This window comes from Polypterus senegalus, chromosome 6, assembly GCF_016835505.1.
Source record: "Polypterus senegalus isolate Bchr_013 chromosome 6, ASM1683550v1, whole genome shotgun sequence".
Classification (NCBI taxonomy): Eukaryota; Metazoa; Chordata; class Cladistia; order Polypteriformes; family Polypteridae; genus Polypterus; species Polypterus senegalus.
This window is the reverse complement of record NC_053159.1, coordinates 85,977,788-85,991,660: the sequence shown is the minus strand read 5'-3', so window position 1 is coordinate 85,991,660 and position 13,873 is coordinate 85,977,788. Positions and strand designations below refer to the sequence as shown.

Here is a 13,873-nt window from a genome sequence, read left to right as displayed (position 1 = left end):
GGTTTAACAGTAGATGATATGACAAAATTAGGTTTGGATATTTTTAGAGTCCTGGAGACCTCATCCATCTAGCTGCCTCCCATTTGGCCATGCCACGGCTGAAATGTTGCTCCGATTAAACGACCCCTCTTTCCCATAATTCCTGTGATCCTCCATCAGGGATGACTTTACCATAGGCAGGCAAACAACTTGACAGGTGGGCCGTGGCACCAATTGCCATATTTGGGTACCGAGAAAAGAAACAGAATAGGTGAGGGTTAGTATTCAAATATAATTATTATCAGGTTACTTATGTTATAGTGCTAATGACTAACAACAGAGATGCAGTCTGTACAGTTAATCAGCAGCTCTAGTCAGGATATGCTAAACTGAAGTAGTGAGTCTTCAGCCGAGATTTAAAGGCTGAGACTGAAGGGGCATCTCTTATAGAAGCAGGAAGACCATTCCACAGTTTAGGGGCCCTGTAACTAAAAGCTCGACCTCCCACTGTTATTTTATTAATCCTTGGAATCCTAAGCAGACCGGCATCTTGAGATCTTAATGTGCGCTCAGGTTTGTAAGTCATGATAAGTTCAGACAAGTAAGCCGGACCTTGGCCATTTAATGCTTTATATGTTAAAAGAAGGATTTTGAAATCTGCCCTAAACTTAACTGGGAGCCAGTGTAAAGATTTAAGAACTGGAGTTATGTGTTCATATTTTCTTGTTCTTGTAATAATTCTTGCAGCCGCATTTTGGATTAACTGGAGGCTGTATAAAGAACAGTTTGAACAGCCAGTGAACACCGCATTGCAGTAGTCAATCCTACTAGAGATAAATGCATGAATTAATTTCTCACAATCCTGTTTATTTACAAAGCGCCTTAATTTCCTAACATTTTTAAGATGGAATGAATGACAACAAAGAAAAATATAATTATGAATAATGATACTCAAGAAGAGATAAACGTTTCGAAAGCACTGAAGTGCAATCCAGGCTATGGGGTCAGGATATCTGGTAGTATCTTTTAAATTAGTAAACAACTAAACTGAATAATTTTAGACTTCAATAACAAATTAAAAATTCATTTTGTGGAAAGTGAGCATGATGTGTTTGGTTATCAATAATAGAGGAAGGCTACACTGGTGCTGCATAATAAATCCAGTGTCCTGGATTTGTATCCTTACCCCTGGTCATTGTCTGCCTGTGTGGAATTTGCATCTTCCTAATCCTATTCTCCCCCACAAGAGATGTGTGTTAGGTTAGTTGGTGATTGTAATTTGGCTCATGGTTGTAAGCATAACTAGGTATTGTAATATCCAATGTCCTGTCCGTTGTGGCACAAACCCATAACCTTAAATTGAATTTAAGTAGGTTTGAGAATATTTCATTATGTTTGGTTTTGTTTATGTCAGTCATTGTTACATGCCAAATAGAGGCACTAGCTTGTCTTGAAGGAACTTCCAATGGGCTGCTAACCTGGATGGATTTACAAAGAGGATATAAAGGCTGCCTTATGTCTGCAACACCTGGACATTTAAGAGACATTAATAAAATAAAAGTGAGGTGCATTAAATATTCACCGTAATCAGCTACTTGCACTGTGATCGCAAGCGCCTAAGCAGCTCAGTTTCATTTTACAAAGGAGCTGTTTACCATAGATGAAGAGGGCCGGTGCAAAAGTAAAAGCAAAGCGAACAGGTTTTAGAACTGGTCTGCCATTCATTGTAATGAGAAATGTTCCATCATTATCAAATAAAATGGTCGAAATGTCTGCGCTTATAGCAGGTCATGGAGCATAAAAGTACAGTGGCATTTTGCACTTTATGGAGAGCTGTCTTAAACATGATATACCTGAAACTGTTTCAATGCTGGACCGATTTCATCTTATTCGAGCAGAGAGAGACCCAGTGCTGTGTGGAAAAAAAACAGGAGGGGGATCTATGTGAATGAGAAATAGTATAAAAGGATATTACAGTTAAAACTAGTTTGTAATTCAGAAATTGAAACTCTGGCTGTTGGAATTTGTCCATGTTATTTGCAAAGGGAGAAAAATTATGTTAGTCTTATTAATGTTTATATTCCTCCGTCTGCAAATAGGGACTCAGCAACGGAAATTATTCATTCTGTCACCAACACTTTAATGATGACTCACTCCAACCTTGCAGTTATAATAGGTGGTTACTTCAACCATGTGACTTTGAACAATCACAGAATTCTATCATTTTGTGACTGGTTCCAGTGGAGGAAATAACACCCTGGACCTGCTGTATTCAAATGTTAACAATGCCTTTAAGTGTAAATTACTAGCTTGCTGGGGCAGATCTGACCAAAACCTAATTCACCTTATTATCAGCTGCAAGCCTGTTATTAGACAGCAACCTGTTACATCCAGACTAGTGAGGAAATGGAGGCTGGAATGGCTCTGAATGACTGCTTCCAAATAACAGACAATGATATGCGAGTCACATGGGGATGATATAGAGGGGCTCAGTCACTACATCCCAGACTATGTTAAACTGTATCGACACTGTGGTATATTGAAAGACTGTGTACTGCTTCCCAAACAACAAGCACTGGATTACTAAGGAGCTAAAAGGTCTCCTGAATGATATAAAGAGAACATTCAAATCTGGCAACAAAAAGGCTCTGAAGGGTGCACAGCGAATGCTTAAGAAAAAGCTAAGTGAAAACAAACTCAATCAGAATAACATGAAAGATGTCTGGAATGGACTGGGCATGATTACTAGATTCAAGCAATCCAGGGCTCAGATGCTAGAAGGGGATGTGGACAAAGCTAACGCCCTGAACCAATTTTGTAATAGATTTCCCCTCCCACTGCCACCTACTTCAAATGACAAGTCCCCTCACACTATCCCTAGTAGATTAACAACTTCTAACATGTCAATGGGAATGGCCAGTGACAAGCCCCCCACTGACCATCAGCGTGTACTGACCATAACTGAACACCAAGTAAAGTGACAACTGAGAAAGCTATAAACAGGAAAAGCCACAGGACCAGATGGAGTCAGTCCTCGAATTCTTAAGGCCTGTACTGGCCAACTTTGAAGTGTCCTCTGTCACCAGTTCACTATGTCCTTAAGGCTCCAGAAAATGCCACTGCTGTGGAAAACATTCTGCACTGCTCTTGTTCCAAAGAAGGCAGGAGCCTCTTCACCAAATCACTACACACCAGTGTCACTTACATCTCACATCTTGAGGACTTTTGAGAGACTGGGCCTGGATTACATGAGTCCCCCTGTGGTAGACCACCTGGCCCACTGCAGCTTGCCTATTGGACAAAGATTGGAGTGGAGGATGCAATTATCCATCTGTTCCACAAGGCTTACTCAATCAATCAATCAACATTTATTTATATAGCACATATTCATACAAGGGGGCGGCACGGTGGCGCAGTGGTAGCGCTGCTGCCTCGCAGTTAGGAGACCCGGGTTCGCTTCCCGGGTCCTCCCTGCATGGAGTTTGCATGTTCTCCCCGTGTCTGCGTGGGTTTCCTCCCACAATCCAAAGACATGCAGGTTAGGTGGATTGGCGATTCTAAATTGGCCCTAGTGTGTGCTTGTTGTGTGGGTGTGTTTGTGTGTGTCCTGCGGTGGGTTGGCATCCTGCCCAGGATTGGTTCCTGCCTTGTGCCCTGTGTTGGCTCCAGCAGACCCCCGTGACCCTGTATTCGGATTCCGCGGGTTAGAAAATGGATGGATGGATGGATATTCATACAAAAAAATGTAGCTCAAAGTGCTTTACAAGATGAATAGAGAAATAGAAGACACAATAAAAGATAAACATAAGTCAACATTAATTAACATAGAATAAGAGTAAGGTCCGATGGCCAGGGTGGACAGAAAAACAAAAAACTCCAAAGGCTGGAGAAAAAAATAAAATCTGCAGGGATTCCAGACAATGAGACCGCCCAGTCCCCTCTGGGCAATCTACCTAACATAAGTCAAACAGTCCTCTTTGTTTTTAGGGTTTTCATGGAAGGACCTGATGATGATGGTCACGTAGACTTCTGGCTTTCAGTCCATCAATGTTGGTGCATCATGATGCTTTGAGTAGGTGGTGGTGGCGCAGGCCGCCACCACAAAGAAACCGGAAAAAGAAACAGAAGAGAGAGTAGGGGTCAGTATGGATTTTGGAGCCACTGTGAATAATTATTATGAAGAATTGAACATACAGAGTATCAGTATTAAGTTAAAGTGAAGTTATAAAAAGGCCATGTTAAAGTAATGTGTTTTCAGCAGTGTTTTAAAGTGCTCTACTGTATTTGCCTGGCGAATTCCTATTGGCAGGCTATTCCAGATTTTAGGTGCATAACAGCAGAAGGCCGCTTCACCACTTCTTTTAAGTTTAGCTTTTGGAATTATAAGGAGACACTCATTTGAAGATCTAAGGTTACGATTTGGAATATAACGCGTCAGGCATTCCGATATATAAGATGGAGCGAGATTATTTAAGGCTTTATAAACCATAAGCAGTATTTTAAAGTCAATCCTGAATGACACAGGCAACCAGTGTAGTGACATCAAAACTGGAGAAATGTGTTCGGATTTTCTTTTCCCAGTTAGGATTCTAGCAGCTGCATTCTGCACTCGTTGCAATGATTTATGTCTTTTTTGGGTAGTCCTGAGAGAAGTGCGTTACAGTAATCTAGTCTACTGAAAACAAAAGCGTGAATTAATTTCTCAGCATCTTTCAATGATATAAGAGGTCTAACTTTAGCTATGTTTCTTAAGTGAAAAAATGCTGTCCTAGTGGTCTGATGAATATGTGATTTAAAATTCAGATTACAGTCAACGGTTACCCCTAAATTTTTTACTTCCGTCTTAACTTTTAATCCTAGTGCATCAAGTTTATTTCTGATAACCTCACTGAATCCATTATTGCCAATTACTAAAATTTCAGTTTTCTCTTTATTTAGTTTGAGAAAATTACTATTCATCCATTCAGAAATACCAGTAAGACATTGTGTTAGTGTATCGAAAGAGTCGGAGTCATCAGGTGCTATAGATAAGTACAGCTGTGTGTCATCAGCATAGCTGTGGTAGCTCACGTTGTAACCTGAGATAATCTGACCTAACGGAAGCATGTAGATTGAGAACAGCAGCGGACCCAGGATAGAGCCTTGTGGAACACCATATCGGATATCATGTGTCTTTGAGATTTGATTACCACAACTCACAAAGAATTTTCTCCCTGCCAGGTAGGATTCAAACCAATTTAAGACACTGCCAGAGAGGCCCACCCATTGACTAAGGCGATTTCTAAGAATATTGTGATCAATGGTGTCAAATGCAGCACTCAGATCTAAGAGGATGAGAACAGATAAATGGCCTCTGTCTGCATTTACCTGCAAGTCATTTACTACTTTAACGAGTGCAGTTTCTGTGCTGTGATTTGTTCTGAAGCCTGACTGAAATTTATCAAGAATAGCATGTTTATTGAGGTTGTCATTTAACTGCATAATGACTGCCTTCTCTAGAATTTTACTTAAGAAGGGCAGGTTAGAAATGGGTCTAAAATTTTCAAAGGCAGAGGGGTCAAGATTATTTTTCTTTAGCAGGGGTTTAACTACAGCAGTCTTAAGACAGTCTGGAAAGACCCCCGTATCTAATGACGAATTAACTATGTCCAGAATATTGTCAATTAGCACGCCTGATATTTCTTTGAAAAACCTGGTTGGTATTGGGTCAAGGACGCAGGTGGAGGGTTTCAGTTGAGAGATTATACTATGTAATTCAGGTAAATCTACCCTCACCTTAATAACAATGGCAGCACTGTGAGGATTATGTTTTTTGATTTCTCCAGTGCTTTCAGTACCATCCAGCTATCTTTGTTAAGGAGTGAACTCAGGTATATGCAGGTGGATGAGCTTAAGGTGTCCTGCACAATGGACTACTTGTCTGGTAGATCACAGTTTGTGAAACTCAAGGACTGTGAGCAACACAGGAGCACCAAAAGGAACAGTCTTGAATCCTATTCTCTTCACTCTGTATACCTCAGATTATAAATTTAACCCCAGGTCGTACTACTTGCAGAAATTCTTACATGATTCTGCTCTTTTGGAGTATATTGATAAGGATGATGAGACTGAGTATAGGAGTCAGGTGGAGAACTTTGTTTCTGGGTGCAAAAAGAACTATCTGCACCTTAATATCAGCAAAACCAAGGAACTGGATGTAGACCTTTGCTGCACAATACAAAACAAAACAATAATGTGATCTACAGCCAAGGCAGCAATCCCGACTGAAACGTAACAGAGTACTTTTATTATTTTTTGGTTTATGAACTTTGCTTTGGTAGCTATTAGCTTGCCTTTGAGGCACATCTTTTCTATAGTTTTAACATTGTTTTGCTCTATATGAATTTTATTCCATTAAGTTTTTTTAATCAGATTTGTTATCTGAAACACTGGTTTCATATGGTTCCCATTTCCTTTTATTTCAATTTTAAGCCTTTATTTCTTATGGAATTTGCAGGCAACAAAATCTACTGCTAGATTTTCAGTGCCAGGCTGATATGGGCATTTGAGGTTTATTAGTTTAAATCTCATTTTAGGGCCTATCACCATTTTGAGCTTATTGTGAGCTGGTAAATCATAACATCACTGAAATAAATCTCAAATAATATCACATTTGGAACTTAGCATAGTTGTACAAATTTTTCCCATTCATTTATCCAAATATTGAACAAGCTAAATCCACTTTTGGGCTTACGAAGTGGCAGTTTATTCCACCACCATCACAAGTAATGGAAAATCAGTCTTGTTCAGGGTGCCAATACATCACAGGGTACAGTCATGTGTGTAGTTACACTGACACTAAATTAGAGTCAACAATCAAACTTCACACACACACATCTCTTTGGGATTTTGGTGGAACACATGAAATACTGATTGGGCCATTTGAAAAGTAGCCTCCCAGTAGAGGAAGCAGCATCACTAATCTCTGCATTCCCATGTTGTCCACTTTTCAAATTTCATGTTGTCCAGTTTTCAAATAAGAAAGCTTCATACTTGCCTTGTGCTCCGATTTAAGGTCACTTCTGCAATAATTCATTTAATGATAGACTTTACAAATATAACTTTTATTTTGTTCTCTGCATTTACATTGCACTGTATGATTTTAATTCAATTTTTTACATTTAGTTTTTTTTGTAAAATATATCCCTCTTTTCATTATCCAAGTTTCTACCAGTGTGGGAACATATACAGTATTTTATATATTAGAAATAAACAGGCCTTTATTCTCGACATACATATTTTTTCATTCACTGAATTAAAGTATAAAACCAGATATTTAAGATATTTCCACACCATAAGGCGAGATCAAAATGCAATTATACCACATTTTATCCAACAGAAAAACAATGTGCTCTTGTATATGCATTATGTTGATTTATATCCATGTAGTGTATAAATTATTTCACGCATCTCAAGCTGTTTAGGCATCTGTCTCAGGGCTTCAGTCTGTAATGCAAGATGAGATGTTTTTTCTTCGCTTGATTTATTCTGAATTATCTGTCTGGCTTCAGCCTTGAACTGTACTAATTTCAAGAAACTTATAGAGTCGGCTTGTTGGCAGCATTTGCACAATACCAACCTCTTATAACATCGCCGTACCTCTTCTCAGTCTGCAGTGACTCACTCTTCGACCTTGGTTATTCACTTGAGCTACAGATGGATTGCTCACAATTCCACCAAACACCAGCTATGATGTGAGTAGATGGATGAATGGGGATAACAAGCAATTCGCCTTAAATGGAGATGGTGGGATGCTTTGCAGTTTATATACCTCTTTAGCAAGTTGATAGTAATCTCACTGAGCATTCAGTCAATGTTGCCTGTTCTGTCTTTCTTTCAAATTCAGACTTTATTATTTCAAGATTAAGGCAGGATCTTACCCTTGGTTTTCTTCATTTTACTGTGTGCTTTCTATTTGCACCCTTATCCTCATTACTGTCAATTATTTCTCATAGAACTTCTGTTACCTCAGTGATCTATTAAAGAATCAGCCTGCCACATGCACCTTGACATGGCTTCAGCGAGCACAAAGTACTGCTTCTTCATCCCCAGTTTTATGCTCTCTTTACTTTAGTATTATGAAAACTGTTTTTAAAGACCTATTTTAAATATTGGATTGTTGTATTTGTTGTATTGTTGAACATTAGAACAACTGTGACAAGAACAGACCATATATGCCAACAAGCTTGTTCATCCTATTCACCTAGGTTTACTAGGTGGCCTTAGTAAATGTTTTGGGTGGCCACAAGATGACTGAAACTAAAAATAAAATAACAGCAAAATATTCCATCCATCCATCCTCTTCTGCTTATCCGAGATCGGGTCGCGGGGGCAGCAGCTTGAACAGAAACTTCAGCGTGTCCTGGGTCTTCCCCGGGGCCTCCTCCCAGTTAGATGTGCCCGGAACACCTCACCAAGGAGGTGTCCAGGAGGCATCCTGATCAGATGCCCAAGCCACCTCATCTGACTCCTCTTGATGTGGAGGAGCAGCGGCTCTACTCTGAGCCCCTCCCGGATGACTGAGCTTCTCTCCCTATCTTTAAGGTAAAGCCCAGACACCCTGTTGATGAAACTCATTTCAGCTGCTTGTATTCGCAATCTCATTCTTTCGGTCACTACCCAAAGCAAAATACTCCAATCACTAAAAGTCAAGCATTAGAAGTGATGTCAAATTAATCTTTTCAAGTTAAACATTTCATAAATATTCAAAATATTTTAGCGATTTGGTTATACTACCAGGTAGTATAAAATGTCCTCCCCAAGCACATTCAGGAGAGCTTTGAGACGGGGCTAGGTGAGAGACAACCTTATTTGCCTGTTTGGAGCTAGCCAGCTATGGAGTGTGGACTGCAAGCAGGAGAGATGGGCAGGAGGTGCAAAGACGGCATGCTCACGAATCAATAGGACGGACATTTGAATAAAGGGAAGAGGCCTCCTGGACAGGAAAAGATAGTGGGCACCTCGTCTGGAAGATAAGCAAACTGTGGAGTGGAAAGAGAAAAGTCAATATTTGAGAAGGAAGTCAGTGGGGAGTGAAACAGTTGGTGGGGAGTGATATCGAGGTTATTACAGCTGTTGCTTCATCAGGAGATTGACAGAAGCAGAGGAGTAAGTGATATCTGCCGGGTTTGATAAGAAAAGCTGGGGCTGGTGCAGTTGTAATGCAGCCGAGAAACACTTATGGTGTAATAAATTGTCCAATTTCAGGGAACTGACAACAGCAGAGCAGTACAGTTAATGTACCCCCTACTACCAGAACAGTGGAGCTGACATAGTTAGCTGCATTATTACTTTTATGCAACATCCTTTCTTCTCTTCTGCTTTGAACCTCAAACCTTAGTAAGCTTATTTTTCCTTCGTTAATCACATTCTTTGACTGACATCTTCCATTCCTTTACCTGCAAGAAAGTCACTACAATATGTTAGATATAACGCACAATGAACTGTCAGTTTTCTCAAAGACCACCTTTAATGTTCATTTTATCTCTAGATGGTATCCATATATAATTTAAGAAGCATCAGATTTCCACCCGGCATTAAAATGTATCTGTACCTCAAAGCGCACTGCAGCTACTAACCTGTAGTTAGAACAGGAACAGAAACTAACAAGAAAAAGTGAAAAGAAGACGTCAGGTCACACAGCCATGACAAAACTTTGTGTTTTAGAAGATGCCAAAGACACAACAGTCTCAAGAAGGAGATGCAGCTTGAAAACACACAGCTGCGACCTTTTTTAAGTTGCACAGGTGTCAGGGACGGTCACCTTACCACCACCTGGTCAAAGTCCTTTAGGATTCTTTTCTGTTTTCTGCTGACTTGATTGTTGCACATTAAGAAATAATGCATTTGTATTTCCACAAGTGTTAAATGTACTACTGAAGTAGCATTGAATCAAGAGGATAACAATCTGTAATTTCTTATGAAAAAAAAATGTCTGCAGTGGGTAATTCTGCAAACATATAACTATTTGCATAATTTAACAAATAATAATTAAGCCAAATGAGTGTAAAAATATCTGCAGTGTCAAATCCTGTATTTTGGTAATTAATCACTCATTTTATGTTATGATTAAGAGGGTAAAAACATTTTTCAATACCACATTCTTAATTTTGTATTATGCTTTAAAAATACAAGCAGTATAATAGTTATAACAGCAAATATGATTTTGTTCATAAGTTAAAGTTCAAAAACATGTACCTTTGTCAAGAGTGCAGCAAATGTAAGAGGGTAAATAACAGGGCCTGTGTAAGGGGCCCTAATATATTTATGTGGTACACTGGGGGGCCTTGCAGGAATTGATGTTGAGAACCACTGACCTAGATTGTCCAAGATAACATCAAGTCGAGTTCTGAAGGTCCCTTAAGTCATACTCTCCACCTCACTACTTGGTCATTTATTCCATCTAAAAGCGCTATATACATTCACCTAAAGGAGTATTAGGAACACCTGTTCAATTTCTCATTAATGCAATTATCTAATCAACCAATTACATGGCAGTTGCTTCAATGCATTTAGGGGTGTGGTCCTGGTCAAGACAATCTCCTGAACTCCAAACTGAATGTCAGAATGGGAAAGAAAGGTGATTTAAGCAATTTTGAGCGTGGCATAGTTGTTGGTGCCAGACGGGCCGGTCTGAGTATTTCACAATCTGCTCAGTTACTGGGATTTTCATGCACAACCATTTCTAGGGTTTACAAAGAATGGTTTGAAAAGGGAAAAACATCCAGTATGCGGCAGTCCTGTGGGTGAAAATGCCTTGTTGATGCTAGAGGTCAGAGGAGAATGGGCCGACTGATTCAAGCTGATAGAAGAGCAACTTTTTACTGAAATAACCACTCGTTACAACCGAGGTATGCAGCAAAGCATTTGTGAAGCCACAACACGCACATCCTTGAGGTGGATGGGCTACAACAGCAGAAGACCCCACCGGGTACCACTCATCTCCACTACAAATAGGAAAAAGAGGCTACAATTTGCACGAGCTCACCAAAACTGGACAGTTGAAGACTGGAAAAATGTTGCCTGGTCTGATGAGTCTCGATTTCTGTTGAGACATTCAAATGGTAGAGTCAGAATTTGGCGTAAACAGAATGAGAACATGGATCCATCATGCCTTGTTACCACAGTGCAGGCAGGTGGTGGTGGTGGTGTAATGGTGTGGGGGATGTTTTCTTGGCACACTTTAGGCCCCTTAGTGCCAATTGGGCATCATTTAAATGCCACGGGCTACCTGAGCATTGTTTCTGACCATGTCCATCCCTTCATGACCACCATGTACCCAACCTCTTATGGCTACTTCCAGCAGGATAATGCACCATGTCACAAAGCTCGAATCATTTCAAATTGGTTTCTTCAACATGACAATGAGTTCACTGTACTAAAATGGCCCCCACAGTCACCAGATCTCAACCCAATAGAGCATCTTTGGGATGTGCATTCCCACAAATCTCCATCAAGATGCTATCCTATCAATATGGGCCAACATTTCTAAAGAATGCTTTCAGCACCTTGTTGAATCAATGCCACGTAGAATTAAGGCAGTTCTGAAGGCGAAAGGGGGTCAAACACCGTATTAGTATGGTGTTCCTAATAAGCCTTTAGGTGAGTGTAAATGCAAATAATAATTATTATTACCTGATTATGGTTCTTTGCTTGAAGAGAATCTTTGTAACATTTGCTCAAAATATGCCCTTAGCAGGTTTCCAATTGTGTCTCCTTGTTCTTCTTGATTTATTTATCCATTTTTATTTTTTGTGTTATACAAACCTTTTGACTCAGTAGGACAATTCCATTTTGTTAAGCATTGGTGCCTCCATTTTGTACGGTTTTGTCTTGACATACTGTGTACTTCATGTGAACTCTTAAATTACCATCACCATCTAAGAAAGTATAGGAAAGTAGATTGAAATGGTAGGGGAGTGTGATGAGAAGAGACAATGAATATGTGGGCAAAAGAGTGGTTGGAGGGAAGGTATAGGAGAAGAGAAAGACAGGGAGGCCAAAACAGAGGTAAATGGATAAAGTAAAAGAAGATTGGAAGGAAGAGGTCTTGACTGGCGAGGAGTTGTAGGACCGAGCTGTTTGAAGAAGGTTGATCAAACACTTCGATTCCACACAGAAGTGGGAAAAAGTGAAGAGGAAGAAGAGGACCCTCTTATGTTATGGTTTTTCTGTTTTTTTTGTTTAATTGCTTGTAATTATACAGCATTTTATTTTTTATTTAATTACTATGTTATTGTTTGTTGGAGTATTGAATGTGATTTTTTTTTTTGTTTTAATTCTATTCTTTAAAATCATTTAACAAATTTTAGTTTTGACTTTTGGATGAATATTTTAATGATTTTCACCTTCCAGTTTCAGAATTTATTTATAAAACACGTAGACTCTTTAAAATAAATACTGGAGCAAGTACTGGTAATGTCATGTGAAGTTATTTTATAGTCTGCTTAATTCAGACCAGGGTCACTTGGGGGCTTACTGTAAATGTAACCTGTTATTAGATTTCTAAATACAAAAAAAAAAAAAAACCACTGACAAAGCACCCCAGATGTAAACCATGTGTTGGCCACACACATTAATGAAAACATTCCCAGATTTCAAACCTCGGACACATATCTTGTCGGGCAACCAATGTGGTTATGCCCGGTCATTGTCTGGGTGGTTTGCACATTGTCATCATGTCTGCATGGGCTTTTGTCTGAGTTCTCAATTTTTCCTACAGTTTTGCATAACTGAGTTCTGTGATGTAATGGCAGGCAGTTCACAATTGGTTCCTGTCTTGTTCCCAATATTGCATGAATAGGTAGCAGCCAACCCAGGGCCTTGGTTTTGATTTAACTGGTATAAGAAGGCTATATTATGATCAGACTGCTGGGAAGATGACAGACACCACCCAGAACTTTACTGAGTGTCTGCCATACATGAGTAGCAGGTATTTTCAGGTTTCTTTTATGAATGTTATGTGTACTCCTGACTGAGACAGGTACATTTGTTGACTCCTGCTCCCCTTTTCTTACCAAGACATGATGAAGAACCACCAGAAGAGCACTGATATCACTTTCTGGTCAAGCCCTCTAATTCCTTAAATGATATGAGAAGTTGAGACTACTTGGATATGGATGTTCAGTTGAAAACCCGTTCTGTGGCAGACATTACTCCTTAACATAAGCACTTGAATTTATTGATGGATGCTAACAGTACATGCTGACTTGTTTTCCTTTCCAAAATTCTTTTGATTTTGTTATCTATTAAATGAAGAATCCTCTAATCTTTATCTTGTTCTGTTGTCTTGTTTTACGTGAGCTCCTTAAAAGACAGTATCAGCCTTCATTATCTCCCATGATCAGTAATTATTATTTGCGCTATTCCTAAATGGTGCATGTAAAATCAGAGCAGTATCACAGCATCAGGGTCATCATTTTAACTATTTGTAAACATAAATTTCAAAGCTATAAAAATATTTAAATAAATAATGAAATCATATTTTGCATCATACCATGGAAATTGTGTCATCAATATATTTTTTTTCATTTTCTCAAGTAAACATTGTAAATTAATAAGTGACAAGTACAAATATGGTTTACATGACCTGCATGTAGCAACAGCACATGTCTCACTAGTTGTACAGACATTGTTGTGTTTGATATTTCTCTATTTAAAATGCTAATGACCTCATTAATAAATCCTAGAAGCATCAAGGAGTTTTCAGTGGGGTGCATCTTGTCTTTATTACTCATTTATATTGTCTCGGATTTGCTGCAGATGTTGGATCGCTTGTGTTCAATATGCAACTAATCTGCCATGTTTTTGATCTTTTTTTATCTTTTTTTTTTTGTCTGATTTTATTCTGTGGAAA

General features: G+C 39.1%; 1 long non-coding RNA gene across 1 annotated transcript in view; it reads right to left on the bottom strand.

Annotated features, from left to right (window-relative positions):
* Positions 1-865: 865 nt before the first annotated feature.
* Positions 866-13,873, bottom strand: part of LOC120531239 — a 76,541-nt gene continuing 63,533 nt past the window's right edge. The window contains exon 4 of the long non-coding RNA XR_005634076.1: positions 866-1,891. This is a non-coding gene — a long non-coding RNA (uncharacterized LOC120531239). The remainder of the gene's footprint in view (positions 1,892-13,873) is intronic.